Source organism: Diadema antillarum, unplaced genomic scaffold (genome assembly GCF_040938485.1).
Source record: "Diadema antillarum isolate AM-2024a unplaced genomic scaffold, OU_Dant_1.0 seq00000021_RagTag, whole genome shotgun sequence".
In the NCBI taxonomy this organism is placed as follows: domain Eukaryota; kingdom Metazoa; phylum Echinodermata; class Echinoidea; order Diadematoida; family Diadematidae; genus Diadema; species Diadema antillarum.
In genome coordinates this window covers 169,895-185,130 of record NW_027271140.1, presented here as the reverse complement: position 1 = coordinate 185,130, position 15,236 = coordinate 169,895, and positions in this window count along the sequence as shown.

Genomic DNA, 15,236 nt, shown 5'->3' with positions numbered 1-15,236 from the left:
TTTCTTTGGGTGAATGCAACCGTTTTGCTCTCCTCCAGTTTGTCATAATATTATAATACTGAATGCAAGATGTCCTACATTTTATCTATGTCAACACTCACGTATAGCTCAGTTGAGCCGTTGTCGCATCGGGACTTCATTATGACTTGGAATAATATGCACAATATACACGTAGTATGCTTCCTTTCTTGTCACGAAAGTCTGCACAGAGTAGAAAATGATTTGGTGATCTCGTGAGTCGAGTTGTGTCTACCCCTTGGATATCATAAACTCTGCGAGTGTATTTAGTAGTTCCGCTCCGATATCTAAATGTGAATGATCGAGCTAGATGTCATCACTGCCACTTTCGTTGTATTCATTTTTTCGATTTTGTAAGACATACTTAGTCAATCCAGAGTAAGGGGGCTCCTTCTCATATCGAATTACATGTATTTATGGAGAACTTGTACGTTTCCTCAGCACTGCCAGTGTTATATTCACGTTCTTTGTTCACATAGTGTGTATACAAGTACATGTATTGTAGTATTATCATGTGTACGTCGTACAGGTGTATGCCATTAACGTACAGAAGTACATGTATTCACAACGCATTTTAGTCAAATGCAAAGTATTTGTATCCCTGTTATAGCATCACGTCATGCAGATTTCTGTTTAAAGGAACTGACGGTTAATCCGCGTTGGTTCGTCGTTAAAGCAACCGTCGCTAGTACATGTATTTTCACTTCATAGTCGATACATAAAGTGATTCTTGTGTTGAAATTCAGAAACTTCCCCTTTTCACTTTCGTTTGTAATTGCATTTCGTTTAATCATTGGAAGAAGTGATACAATACTGTCAATTATGATTAATGATATTCTCATTGATATTGTCAATTCTCATGAACATGAAACTCATTGTTATTCCACGCACTTGATTTAGTGGACTCGATCAGTGTAAGAGTAATCGTGTTTGTTGACCAGTCACAAAAATAGTCCTTCGCTGGGGCGGCTTTCTCTCCAAAGACCATTGCCACACCAGCTGCAATTGTGTGTCCTGTCGGTGTTTGGTGTTACACTGGCGTAAGAACATAACTGCGGACATAGCTGGATGAATCCAAGGCACATATCTGACCATCTCACATATAATTATACCCAACCAGTGTACAAAAGTTGTAAGTTGCTGCCCAACTGTCGGGCTAACAAGCCGAATAAGATACGTTCGTGTGATGTAGCCCGGTGGTTAGAAAACTCACAGAAAAGGTTGTAGACTCTTCACTCGTACCAGCAATGCACTGTAGGTCCATGGTGAGGCGATCGGTACGTGCATGCATATTATGATTACCTTCTCGCATCATAGTGTACTTACCTGTAAACAAGTCGGACCGTATTTACAATGAAATTTGATAATGGGAAAAGAGAGAGGGAGGACAGATACATGTGAGTATCTGTGTGTGTTCACTCTCTGTCTACGTAAAGAGGGAAGGAATGAGGATTATACAGTTTCGGTCCACTATTGTACGGCTTCGTTCGCTGTGCAATGGCAGCGCACCAAATTGAAAATGGGGCTAATGGCATACCCGCCGAGAGTGGGTTACTGGTCTGAACGATGCAATCAAAGAAAACGAGAGAGAGAGAAAAAAAGAGATAAGGCTAATATGTCATCTGCTGTTCCGTTCGCCTCTACACACCCCTATGGGAATAATCATACTTTGAATTGGATGATGCTATACCGATGTACACAGTATGTCCGTTTTCTGAGATACCACGGTTGGTTTCTAAATCATTGGAAAACTCATCAAAAAACTTTTTTTTTTTTTTTGCTAACCCTACTTTTCATCTCAGTCAAGGACGGTAATCTGATAATGAAAAAAAAAATGATAATTTTGAGAATAAAATCCCGTGACTATCCCAAAGACTGGTCAGAGAGTACAAATCTACTGTAAAATATGTTTTTTACTAGTTTACCTCATCAAGATCACGTGTGATATCCTAGTTTGTATTTTGATGTTACATAGACTGAGAAAGCATTGGGTTGTAAGCTGGATTTGTCCGTTTGAAACGGCGTTTTGTATTTAAATATTCCGCGATCGAATCAAGCATCTGGGTAAAATATTCAGTATTGGCTACGATCGAGAGTTGTCCCGTCACCTGCTGTGTTTTAAAATGTTGCACAGGAATTATGAAAAACGAAAATAGTCCCATGTGGAATATGAAATATAACCTAATTTATCGATACTAGTTTGTATGATTGAAAATAAGATGATCTCTTGGGGCCCACCAAATTACAGATAGTCCATGGTCGGCTGGTCATTTACTGCGAGATGATCCTTGTGCAGAAAGAGAAAGGGAGTCATATTATCAGCATTGTAGGTATGCGAGTCGAAAGAGGGCGCAATTTGATCAAACATGAATGACTGATTGTCGGTGTGCCCTTGCGTTTTTCGTGTTCCCAGCATCTGACGATATAAGTTTCACAGGCGTCTCTGCCCGTCAGGCAATTCTTCCAACACTTTTAATGATCCACTTTGCGTACGTGTCTTTGCTACCACAATATGATTATATATTCATTGTAGATGCCACGTCTGGATATGGTTTAGATTCATAATTACTATGGGGACGAGGGGAATACGCGAACATACATGTATCAAAGAAATACGTCTGTAGAGAGACATTTCTCAGTAGGTGGCTCATATTGATTATTGTATAATGAGCGGGAGGAAGAATAATGGATACGCTTTCGTATCGAAATGCGTTTTGTCTTAACAGACTCTTTATTTTGATCACGTTAGGAGCGCTAACCATAGTTTTGCCACGTAAACTAAGCAACGGTCGGTGCTAATATGAAAGGAACTTCATCCTGTTTTATTCTGTTGCAAACTTTTTAACCACGGACTGTGTCTTAAGCCTCTGGCTGATATTTTTAACTCTGTTCAAATGAGAGCAAACGAATGTTGCACAGAATTATTGATTCGTGTTATTCAAAATGTGACACAACAATGGGAATCGGTTGCTGTTTTCCTTTTTAATACTTTTATGTAACATGCATTTTCAAGTGGACTTGACACGCCAATTTCATGAGGGAGTGTGGTAAACTATGAATCCATGATGAGTGTCATTTTGCCTCCTCGAACAAACTCAGCGCCGAGGTAAAAACTTTGTGAGAAAAGACGAGAGACACACTGGATAAAGTTGTATTGCTGCTTTACGCTTTGAGACGCTATCTGACATTTTACCTCCTTTTTAACACATGTTCTGTTTTTTTTTATTGTATAAGAATTGATATCTTGACAATGTTAATGTACCCTGGATGAGTACAGACCTAAGTGTACCGAGATGGTAGTGAGTGCTGAGTTTATACTGTCTTACGTGGAACTGATCTGTGGACTAACTTCTGCATGTGGGCAGGTGACTATGAATTGTTATAGCCGTCATGGGGAAGAGATATGACGAACTTATTACTGACGATGTTTTCTCATGCTAGTACTGTTTACTTGTTAACTATAACTAATTCAAGAGATAACCAGTAACTTATTTGCATTGTGGTACTATCGCAAAGAAAAAAAAAAGAACCGACAGATATATTTCATATGAAAGTGAGGAGTTTCAAAATGAATCATATAGTATAATTGACTTTTGACTCATTCTGCCTATGAAAAAAGAAAACAGTTTTCATCAAGTGTTCATCTCTTTGTCGATCGAAAGTCTGTTAATCGCTCGATCGACTGGAATTATGTTTGTCATTCGATCGATCGAATGTCTCAATTTGATCGCCTATTTCGACGAGTTTTGTTATATGATGCTCATTTTTACATATCGCGTTATTATGATTGGTTATTTGAAAACCTGGGAAAAAGAAAATTTAAAAGGTAACAAATACTTTGAAGGTATTTATCATGTATTGTTCGATGTCATCATTTGAGGAAATATTTGAAGTTCTATTTTATTATATTATTTATTTTCCAGGAAGGCATTAAATCTTGAGAAAATCGTAAGAAACATGAGAAAATGATTCAGAGTTCTTGCTTGTTTTTTTGTACGAACTTTGTACGTTTTTTGTGCGTTTCCAAGAATGGTTGTGGAAATACAGTTGTGCTATACTGTGTGCAGGGATGTGGCCCTCCCTACTGTGTGCAATGTGCGTGATCATTCGTCAGATGATTGTAGATTTAAGGTTTTAGGATTGTTCAGTGCGTCCTGAATTCCACCTCCGGGGTGTTTTGTGTTTGTGTGTGTGTGTGTGTGTGTGTGTGTGTGTGTGTGTTTGTGTGTTTGTGTGTGTGTGTGTGTGTGTGTGTGTGTGTGTGTGTGTGTGTGTGTGTGTGTGTGTGCATGTGGACGCGATGGCCCTCCCTGGTTTTACCTTTGAGCCGCATGAAATCGTGTACTTCAGCTCTCCTTCCGTCAAATACAACGCATTGAATACGACATACAATACATAATAATGCAATACTAAATACATTACGTAACAATGTATGTACTAAATAGTGCATTTGAATGCAATGCAGTTTGATGCAGTACAGTTTATTGCAATACAAAATTATTCATAGAATCCACGCAACCTACATGTTAGTGAATGTCCATCATCTTCGGAGAGAGACGTTTCCATTAATCAATTAATGACGTTTAAAAATTGGTATTAGTGAGCTGCCCGTCTCGGTTATGGTTGGTCTTGTTTTTTCCCCTTCGTAGACGGTTGTTATCGGCATTACATAACGAGTTGTTTATCCCATGGGCACCTAATGAAAGCAGCATGAGGGCGAAGGGGCGAACGCTCTGAGGGCGAGATGATAGAGAGTCGAGAGGACTCGGAAGATGAGATACAGAATGGTCGCGCTCGCGGGGTTTCCCTTTAATTAGCGACTCCTCGTCGCCGCCGATCAGAGCCGTTGAATGAAGCCGAGGACTAAGGCTATCTGTCAATTACTTTTCTTTGAATCGACTGCCAATTAAAGACACGGATGCGACGCCTTGTTGATTAGAAACATCCTGAAATGGTTGGGATTCCGCGAGGAGGGGAGCGGGGAGATAATGCGGACCAGATGTCGAGGGAGGATGAAGGCGAGTCCGCGCCAGGGAGATTCGGATCCACTCAGACCTGCCTCGTCCTTAAAGGGATCGTATAATTTTGGTTGAGACCTAATTTCAGGTTTCTAACATTTTTTTTTTTGGTAAGATAATGAGAAACCTCTTATGAAATATGAAAGAGCATGTAATTCCATGAGAAATTCAACTTTTATTTGATGAAAATTGGTTTTGAAATGGCTGAGATATCCAAAATAGAGCGATTTTAATAAGTGTGGGACCCACACTTTATCATGATCGCTTTGTTTTACTTTGTTTTTGGATGTTTCAGTCATTCCAAACCTGATTTTCATCAAATAAACTTTGAGTTCCTCTTAAAATGGTATGCTCTGTACTATTTCATAAGTGGTTTTTTTTTTTTTGGTATCTCGCAAAAAGTTAAAAGCCCAATTCTCATCTCCACCAATACTGTACCATCCCTTTAAAAGTATTGTTAGAAAAAGAAAAATCCTAATTGGGAATATATATGTATGTATATATCTCTCTCTCTCTCTCTCTCTATATATATATATATATATATATATATATATATATTGAAATAATATTCACGACCCTACACGGTTCTCGAGTCTGTGGCATTGTTTGAAAATCGAAGCAATGAAAAGTTACGGTATAAGGAATGATGGGTAGATGCTTCTAAAAGGTGAGTAAAATGTGAATGACCGGATTTACCTTTTTCCCGGGAATGGTAGAATTAAGAGAGACCGTTACGGATGCAGGTTACATTACTGGTACAGAAATATTTGTTCATAGAAAGAATCTTGGCAGAATGATTTTCAGAATGGTCTCATATTCAAGTAATGTGCAGTTTAATGTTTCCAGGTTAGCATGCCTGTACAGTGACGGGGCGATCGTTAATGGCATTACTTGAATATGAGACCATTCTGAAGCAAATAATTTTCACACAACAATAGATATATAATGTACTCTTAAGTGAATCCCACAAGGATTGGAACAATCACCCCCAGCATTCCCACTGATTCCCACTGATTCCCACTGATCAGGTACTAGCCATCCCCTTTAACACTAAACTTCATAACTGGGGGCTTCCAAAATAAGAAGAAAAAAATAATGACTCAATGGGTTATGCAATGAATCAAGTGTATCGCGATTTCCCTTGACTTTTTAGTGGATTGTTACGGGAAATGGACTTAAAGGGATGGTATAGTTTTGGTTGAGACCTGGTTTCAAGTTGTTTTTTTCTTTCTTTGTAAGATAATGAGAAACCTATAAGAGCAGGTGATTCCAAGAGTAATTCAACGTCTATTTCATGAAAATTGTATTTGAAATGGCCGAGATATATCCCAAACAAAGTGACTCTAATAACAGGTGGGACCCACCTTTTATTAGGATTTTTTTTTTTACTTTGTTGTTGGATATCTCAGCCATTCATTTCACAACCAATTTTTCATCAAATGAACTTTGAATTCATCTTAGAATGGTACGTTCTGTAGCATTTCATTAGTGCTTTCTTATCTCGCAAAATTTTAAAAGCACAATATTCATCTCCAGCAATATTATACCATCAGAAACCTACAGTCATGAGTTTACTTCCTGAACATGGATACCACATGGAGGCATCCCACACACCTCCTAATTGGATACCCCAAAAATCACAGTCTTTAGTTATCCCTCCTTGGTTTAATTTGTCTTCTGTAGGCCTATACCGAGAGACAGTTTCTCTCCCACCCCCTTCTCAATCCTTTTCTCTTCTTTCTTTCTTTCTTTCTTTCTTTCTTTCTTTCTTTCTTTCTTTCTTTCTTTCTTTTGTTTCACTTGTGAGAGGAATTAAATAACCAATGTCTTTGATATTTTTCGAGTTCTGCAGACCAGGAGGGTAAAGGGCCTACATTCACATTCTTTATTATTATTATTATTATTATTATTATTATTATTATTATTATTATTATTATTATTATTATTATTATCATTATTATTATTATTATTATTATTATTATTATTATTATTATTATCATCATCATTATCATTATCATTATTATTATTGTTATTATTATCATTTTTATCATTATTACTATCAGTAGTAGTAGTAGTAGTACTATTATCATCATAATTGTTATCATTATCATTATTATCATTCTCATTATTATTTGGTTATGTTCACGTGGTCATGAGAAAAATCTAATTTAGCAAAAGCTTTCTATAGCTGGCTTTCCAGCAATGTGGATACTATGTTTATGGCCGCAAAAGGTTACTTAAAGGTTAGAGCCGATATCTCTTCTACTGGTTACACGAGTCCCCCTTCTGATTTATCCATGTTTATGTCTGTTTTATTACTGCCCACTTGGAATTTGATGGAAGGGAAGAAGGGGGGGGGGGGGGTGATAAGAATAATGGAGACTACATCGTACGAAATGATCCTAATGGATAGGCTGAAATGATGACAAAGACTTCTAGGGATTACACCCTCTTTTCCAAACAAACGACAAAAACAGGCACACACAGAATACATAACTATACGTGCACACACGAACTTTATGGTTCCGGCTACAAAGATGAGAAAAAGCTTTTCGTAATTATCCGTGGAATGTTGCATCCCTTGTTAGGAGGAACGGAATAGGCAATTTGATGGCACAATACCACAACCATGCGGGTTATCATACCGTGAGGTAGATTGACATCCAGTTTGCTGTAGGCCTACATCAGTATACACGTAAGTCGTGTTCACTGCGAAGCTATAATGTCGCATAAACCCATGTCTAGTCAAAACGTAACCCCCCCCCCCATTTTACAAATCTTCTTCTTAAAAAAAAAATCATCGATTGTAAAACTACTCACTCCTACGAACACTGCAGACTCATTCTACGCAGTTTTTTAGTCCACCAGAAGAACATCGAGTAGTTCCAAGAATTTGTTTATTTGGCTGAACTACTAGGGATATTTCCATTTTGCCTTTATTGAGTCTGAAAACTCCATGATTATCTTATATTCTGCCTCTTCCATTTCTTGGAAGAAGCTGTAGTGCCACGCATCAGACGTCGCAGTCAATTTCATTATGGCTCCATAATGCGTTTACCTCCATATAAAACTGAAACCGTATGATGCGATGAAGTGAAAGTAGTCCCTAAAACCAGGGAGGTACCTGCTAAAACAGAGAGATCACTGATCATTTTTCGGATAGTCACAAATTCACATGAATGAAACATGTATATCTATGAAATCAGCATCACTCAAAAGAGACAGCATGTGTTTTAAGCATAACACATGCTTTCACGTCAACTTAAAGGGAAGTCCGGGCGATTTTCATAATTTCACATTACGTCGTACATTGAGTCGATAGATCCGTGTTTAGATTTGTGGAATTGATAAGTCTTTCAGCTGAAGCACACACTCAGATAACTATACACAGCCCAGTCGCTGTAAAAACGCGACTACAGCGACTGGGCTGTGTATAGTAACACTCAGACAAACGCAGATATAGATATTTTGCGTTTTTCTGTTTTTATAGTTTCGATGTCAATTTTTATGTGTGTGAATGAATTTCAAGTCAATAATACACAACGTTACTCCCTTTCAAAATGAACACAAAATCACACTTTATCCACGAGATAATAATTTGAAGGGTACAGAACAGCGCCTTCCGTGTTCTAGCACAATCTCATGTGAGGAAGAATAACCACATCACACCAACATTAAAGGGATGGTACAGTATTGGTGGAGATGAGAATTGGGCTTTTAACTTTTTGCGAGATACCAAGAAAACGCTTATGAAATAGTACAGAGCATACCATTTTAAGAGGAATTCAAAGTTTATTTGATGAAAATCGGGTTCAGAATGACTGAAACATCCAAAAACAAAGTAAAACAAAGCGATTGTAATAAAGTGTGGGTCACACACTTATAAGAATCGCTCTGTTTTGGATATCTCAGCCATTTCAAAACCAATTTTCATCAAATAAACGTTGAATTCCTCATGGAATTACATGCTCTTTCATATTTCATAAGAGGTTTCTCATTATCTCACCAAAAAATGTTAGAAACCTGAAATTAGGTCTCAACCAAAACTATACGATCCCTTTAAGACAATACAATTGACTTCCAGTCAAGAAGAGTATTGACTGATTAAGTAAAAGATTCTTACCTTTATGTTCAAGGCATTGCATAACATGGCTCCAAAGTATCTTCAGGACTTGTAGAGAGCTTTTCATGATAGAGCTTGTAACGTCCGTTCTATCTTTGTCCAATGACTAATATTACATAATGGTGACTATAATAAATGAAATCACTGCACAAACACACACTCTTACGCACACACCTCAAGACGTAAGGAACTACCAAAGTTTTCATGAACATTAAAGGCATAATGTACCATTTGCAGATGAAACAAAAACCCAGCATTAGTGCTTTAAAATACTAGTAGTTCTAAAATGTGAGTTAGGGATAGAAACAACCACTGTAGAAATTTGAATCTTTATAGTCGGTTAAGTATTGATAAATGTACAAAATGTGAACAAGTTCACGTTCAAGTTCAAGTTCGAATTTATTCGTTTTTCCACAATAAAATCATACAGACATAAATCTCACTTTCTTGAGTGACAGAAACAATGTATGTAAATTCGTACAAAGAAACCAACAATAATGAGAAAAACTAACAATAGGTATAATAAAAATGTTTCCAGACTAAACCGTCTACAGTTATGATTTATTGATAAAAATACTGATATCTCCTTATATTTTAGGCTTTATTGCGAAAATTGTATATGGTAGGATGTTTTTTGATACAACAGACCTACACATGTGAATCAAATGTGATATATTGAAAAAATTTTAAATCACTGCTCCCGAAGGTAAACAGGGCCTTTAACCTTAATGACACAAGTCACGACCACTGATGAGTTACAAAGGGAAGTAGGAGGAAGACCAGAGGTAGGGGACCAGTGGAGAGGAACCAGGAGGAGTGGGGTAAGCTACAGACAATGACGATGGTATAAAAGAGTTCAAATGAATTAGGAGGAGAAGATGGAGAAGGCAAATCACCACAATACTGATCAATAATAGAGAAAATTTGCGAAGTTCAGTGAACGCTTGCGGGTGTCTTATAGGTGGAAGCAGTACTGGGTCGTTAATCAGTAACTGTTTGAGTGAAATCTCCGTAGACATTTGCCTACGGTTCCCAGGAAAGTCCACGTTCAACCTGTCTCAATCAAGACCATTGTCGCTCCTGCGTCGAATTAGTCCGTCAAACGGAAATAACCCCGATGCTGTAAAACTTCGCACTAATTACTATTAGCCCAGGCCATTAACCTATTGTCCCTTGCCGACCCTAAGGCCAGTGCCATTTTAGGTAAAGCTCTATGGGCAACACCATAGTCTGCGGAATTCAGACTCAGTTTCATTTACAACGTCAATCGATCTTTGCCCAACACATTTCTTACTTCATGGATCATATTCAATATCTTCGTTTGACTACTTTATGTCGATAACCTTTTATGTTTCTGTTTCCCGATCGAGACCTAAATTTCTACCCCACGTTTTTCTCAAGTTTTTCCAAAGCCTCATACAGCCGAAATTTCGGACAGCGACGACTTGAAAAATGGAGGAAGTCATTAAACCGACTTGAACGAAAGGGCAAAGACCCGCGGTGGACTCGGGGTGCTACGGTTGTGTTATTGTTATGCTTTATGCCTTCTCTAACCTACCGAAAGTAAAGAAAAAAAAAAAACCACAAACGGATGCCGCCCAGGTGGGAATGTAGTCTGATTGCACAGGCGCTCCTGAAGGGGGAAAAAATCTCTTCAATGTAATTGCATCAGCATTTCACCGAGACTGACGAGTTGCACGTTGTGGTTTATTGAAAAAGAACAAAGAGAACAACGTTCTACATCGGCGATCGAGAATACGCAGGATGTCTTATTAGAGTATGTTTGATATTATGATAGTGCTAAATGTGGAAATAGTAGTAGTAGTAGTAGTAGTAGTAGTAGTAGTAGTAGTAGTAGTAATGATAATAATAATGATAGTAATAATGCTATTATTATTATCATTATCCTTATCATTATTATTATTAAGAATAAGAATAAGAAAATGATCTTTTTTTATAACGCATTTCCAATCAAACTGATCAACGTGCTTTACACAGTAAGATTTGTCCCAATGACAAGGTCAGCAAGAATATAAGAATTTTGTAATTTTTTTTTCTAGACATCAAGGAATCTGTTCATATAAGGTTACCGTCAAGCTCAAAATTAACCTGTTTGGCTAGATATGGTTAAAATACACGTGGACACACAAACACATTAAAAACAACAACAACAACAACAACAACCCCAAAAGTAACAAAAAGTTAGTTTCTATAATTCCACATAAATATCTGCCTCCCACGAAAAATGGGGGATAAAAGAGAATGAAAGTGGCAGAGAATAATGCCTCCACACAATATTTACAATCTATCGCTCCATTTTTCCTCCTCCCTTCATCATCATCTTCTTCTCCCCCCCCCCCCCTTCCTTCCACTGTCTCTTTCATCCTCGTTCTCTCGTTCTTTTTCGTGTCATTTTTTTTCTTCCCTCCTGTCAGTCACCTCCGGAAGTTTACACACCAAGCTCCACGGCCACCACCCCCCCCCCCCCCAAAAAAAAAATTCTTCTACCCCATGGTGTCTAAACTCAAGACGCATGTCCCCTTCTACTTCATGTCGATCTTTCCTCCTCATTCTGTGCCATAAAGCTACGGTATGCTGGGGAGTCTGGGGAATGGGCGAAAACATATATTCCACAGCTTCTATATCAAGCCAAACATGGACAAAAGAGGATTCAAACGGGGGAAAAAAGTCGGAAGGGGGGGGGGGGGTCCACTATGGTACGGCGGAAGTGATTGCGGTGTTTTTGCAGGCGACATCTGTGGAAATGCGCTCCGCCGCCGAAAATTGGGCGGTCAATTGGTTGTCGGTGGAGAGGCAACGAGGCATAATATGAGACGGCAAAAAAACCACAGTAGTCACAATCGAGCCGGGGTTACAATATTTCTGAAATTTTAATTTTCAAAGAAAATCGTCAAACCAAAGTTCGGCGCTCTCTCCATGAGGATTATTAGAGTGGTGTATTTATTTGATGATATAGCAATGTTTTGTTAGGAAGTAATTGGACAGTTACTGTTCTCCACTGTCGGTTTGCATTTTACCAGGGAGGTGAGCACCTCCCTGATTTTAAAAAAGAGTTAGAAAAGTTAGAAAAGAGAAGATTATTAACATTCATTTCCACTAGAACTACTACTGAAAGTGACTTGACTGTCATATTTTTGGGGATGGAAGAGGGGGATGGGGGACTAATAATTTAATAACGAGATATACAACGTCTATAATGTAATTATACTGTCAAGTGTAGACAATTAAGGTTCGATGGTAACGTTATCTTATATTACACGCACAAAATTGTGTTGTTTTTCGTCAATCTCATATTAATACCGTTGATTAAACAGGACGCTTTGTAAAACTCTTTGTCTTGGCTCCCGCCTCCCAAGAGAAGAAAACCCCAAGCGAACGAAGGCACATATGCAATGACGTTGTTATGAATGAACTTGAAATTCGTTGGAACGCCAGTTCCTTTATTGCTTGATTTCCTTATAGCCAATAACGCAGTGCATTGTGAGAAATTATGTGTGCCCCGGTACATCATGCGGTTACAACTCGTTATTCCGAAGGTTCGTTATTCCGAATTTCATTTTCGGATCAACAAATCTTCGGAATAACGAACCTTCGGAATAACGCCACAAATGTTCGGATTAACGAACCACTAGGTATAGGGAATTTGTGTGTTCCGTATTAACGAACCTTCGGAATAGCGAACCTTCCGAATAACGAGCAGCACCCACATCGAACATATTATAACTGCTACTAGGATAGTATGCTTTTGTACGGAGTATTTGGTACGTTGGAGGTAAACCGAAAGATAGGCCATTTTCTACACTTCTGTTTATTAACCATTCAGGTCTCATGCGGATAAAGCCCAAACATAAGTAGCGATACATTATGATTATGCAAACTAGATGAGGTTGTACACAAAAGTGTTAACAAATCATATTTTGGATGATAATCATCAACTAAAATTTTAGTAACAATTTGTTTGTTTGTTTGTTTGCTTGCTTCTGTGATTAGCTCAAAATTTCTCGAACACATCCTACATGATGTGCCTATATAACCATTTCCCCCAGGTTATAGTTTGCGTCATATCTTATTTTCTTTTTTCTTTGTCAAGAACATGGTCTCCAACGTTCATTGCCATATTCAAGACAGAATTCTGGGAAACGATAGTAATTGTCATGATCGCTGATGATATTGCACACTTATATCCAAAATGAATACCATCGGCACCTAGTTGTGTCATGACCGGAAATTAATATCCAAGCACATTGAAATACTCGTACAACAATTCTTACAGGTTTTAGCTTCAGACAGTTTGAAGATGCAACCTAGAGGGAGTAAAATGCATGGCTTACCTAATGAAGTAATTCCTCATTGTGTCATTTCTTGAAATTTAGCAAAAAATAGAAACCAGGGCCAACATGATATTTCCAGTATCAGAGGATGAATAATCACATGTTGAAATGAGACTTTGTGGCACATTTCAATTTCATTTTTTGTCGTTCATTGTTTTATCTTTCCGCAAAGATTGATTTCGGAACACATAAGTCAGGTAACACCGTCCCATCATAATCAATGCATTAAAAAAATTTCATGACTACAAAATTATGTACAATATGATGTTCATATATCTTCTCTTAAGATCACTGAACTGTCTGTTTGATATCTACAAACATTAACCCCTCATTGTTGTTGTTGTTATCTTTTTTTTTATTTGACAAGCAGTCGTAAATCTTATCCCCATTTTTAAAATATCACATTAATGACTACCCAGACACCAAGGAGGTTATATCAGTTTTCTGTTTTAAACAGATACCGGATGAACGTGGCGAGTGGAACTTGGTCAGTGACCGTTTTTTTCCCCAACAGCCTTCTGCCCACTTCAGCGTGAATTGGAGGAGAAAACGAGTTATCTCATCGGTCAAACAAGATCCAGAGAAAAGTAAACGGCTCGTTATTTGATGAAGGCGATCAAAGGTCACTTCGTGTGACCCATTTCTTTTTCGGCTTTAGTTCGGGGATTCTTTTCCCGCCGATAATTACACCCCGCTTTTGTTTGTCAGAGCGATGCCAGTCATCCATCACGCATAGATTTTTTTCTTCTCCATTTCTGCTCATGTCTCTTTTTTTTTTCTTTTCTTCTTCCTCTTTTATTCGACGCCCCTTTCATTCTATTTGAGTTTGGAAATGGTTCCGAGCTGCAACATGGTCGTGAGATATTCGATCTGATCTGTAAACCAAGAGACAAATGCTCCATTTCGACAGCAACGCGTGACATATAGCACCAATGACGACAATTTGAGCTCGCACTGCAGTGCAAAGAACTGATTGGGGTGACAGAGCGAACGGTCCCGTAGCATTCGCTTGAATATACATTTAGATATCTCTGAAAAAAAACACCAAAACAACCCACAACATATCAAATGATAAAAGACAACGACCAAGCGTCTGACTGCTCATCCTACTTGCACCAATAGCTTCATGATACATTAATCAATCTACCAATCCATTAATCCATTTATTCATTCATTTGTTTACTTACTCGTTAATTGATTAATTGATCAATTCATTCACTAATTCGTCCATTCACTCACTCATTCATTCATGTATTCATTAATTCATGCATATTCATCCATTCATGGGTTTATCTCTTATCCTTAATTCGCCTAGTTCAATTAATTAATGCTAATCATGATGCAATCACAACGAATATTCATAGAATAGATCAGGGAAGTTTGAGGATTTCTTTTGGTAACATAAGGTGGTGGGGCCTATACCACCTTCCTACATAGATATGGGGATCACAACAAACAGGATAACCGTTTCACTTGTCTAACGGCGGTTTAAAGTAGATGTACGTAGAAATACATAAATGTTACATTTATAACGGAGAGCAGTTCCATGACGTAATGAATTATGTCATATAGATAATGGGAAACACCCCCTACAAACTCGTAGGAAAGTATCATATTTCCATGGTTGTAATATCCACCAGATCCGTGGCCCATGCAGAGAGGAATGACGAAATCTGTATACCTAGATAAGTTTATATAGTAGTACATCATCAGCAATTCAGAGAC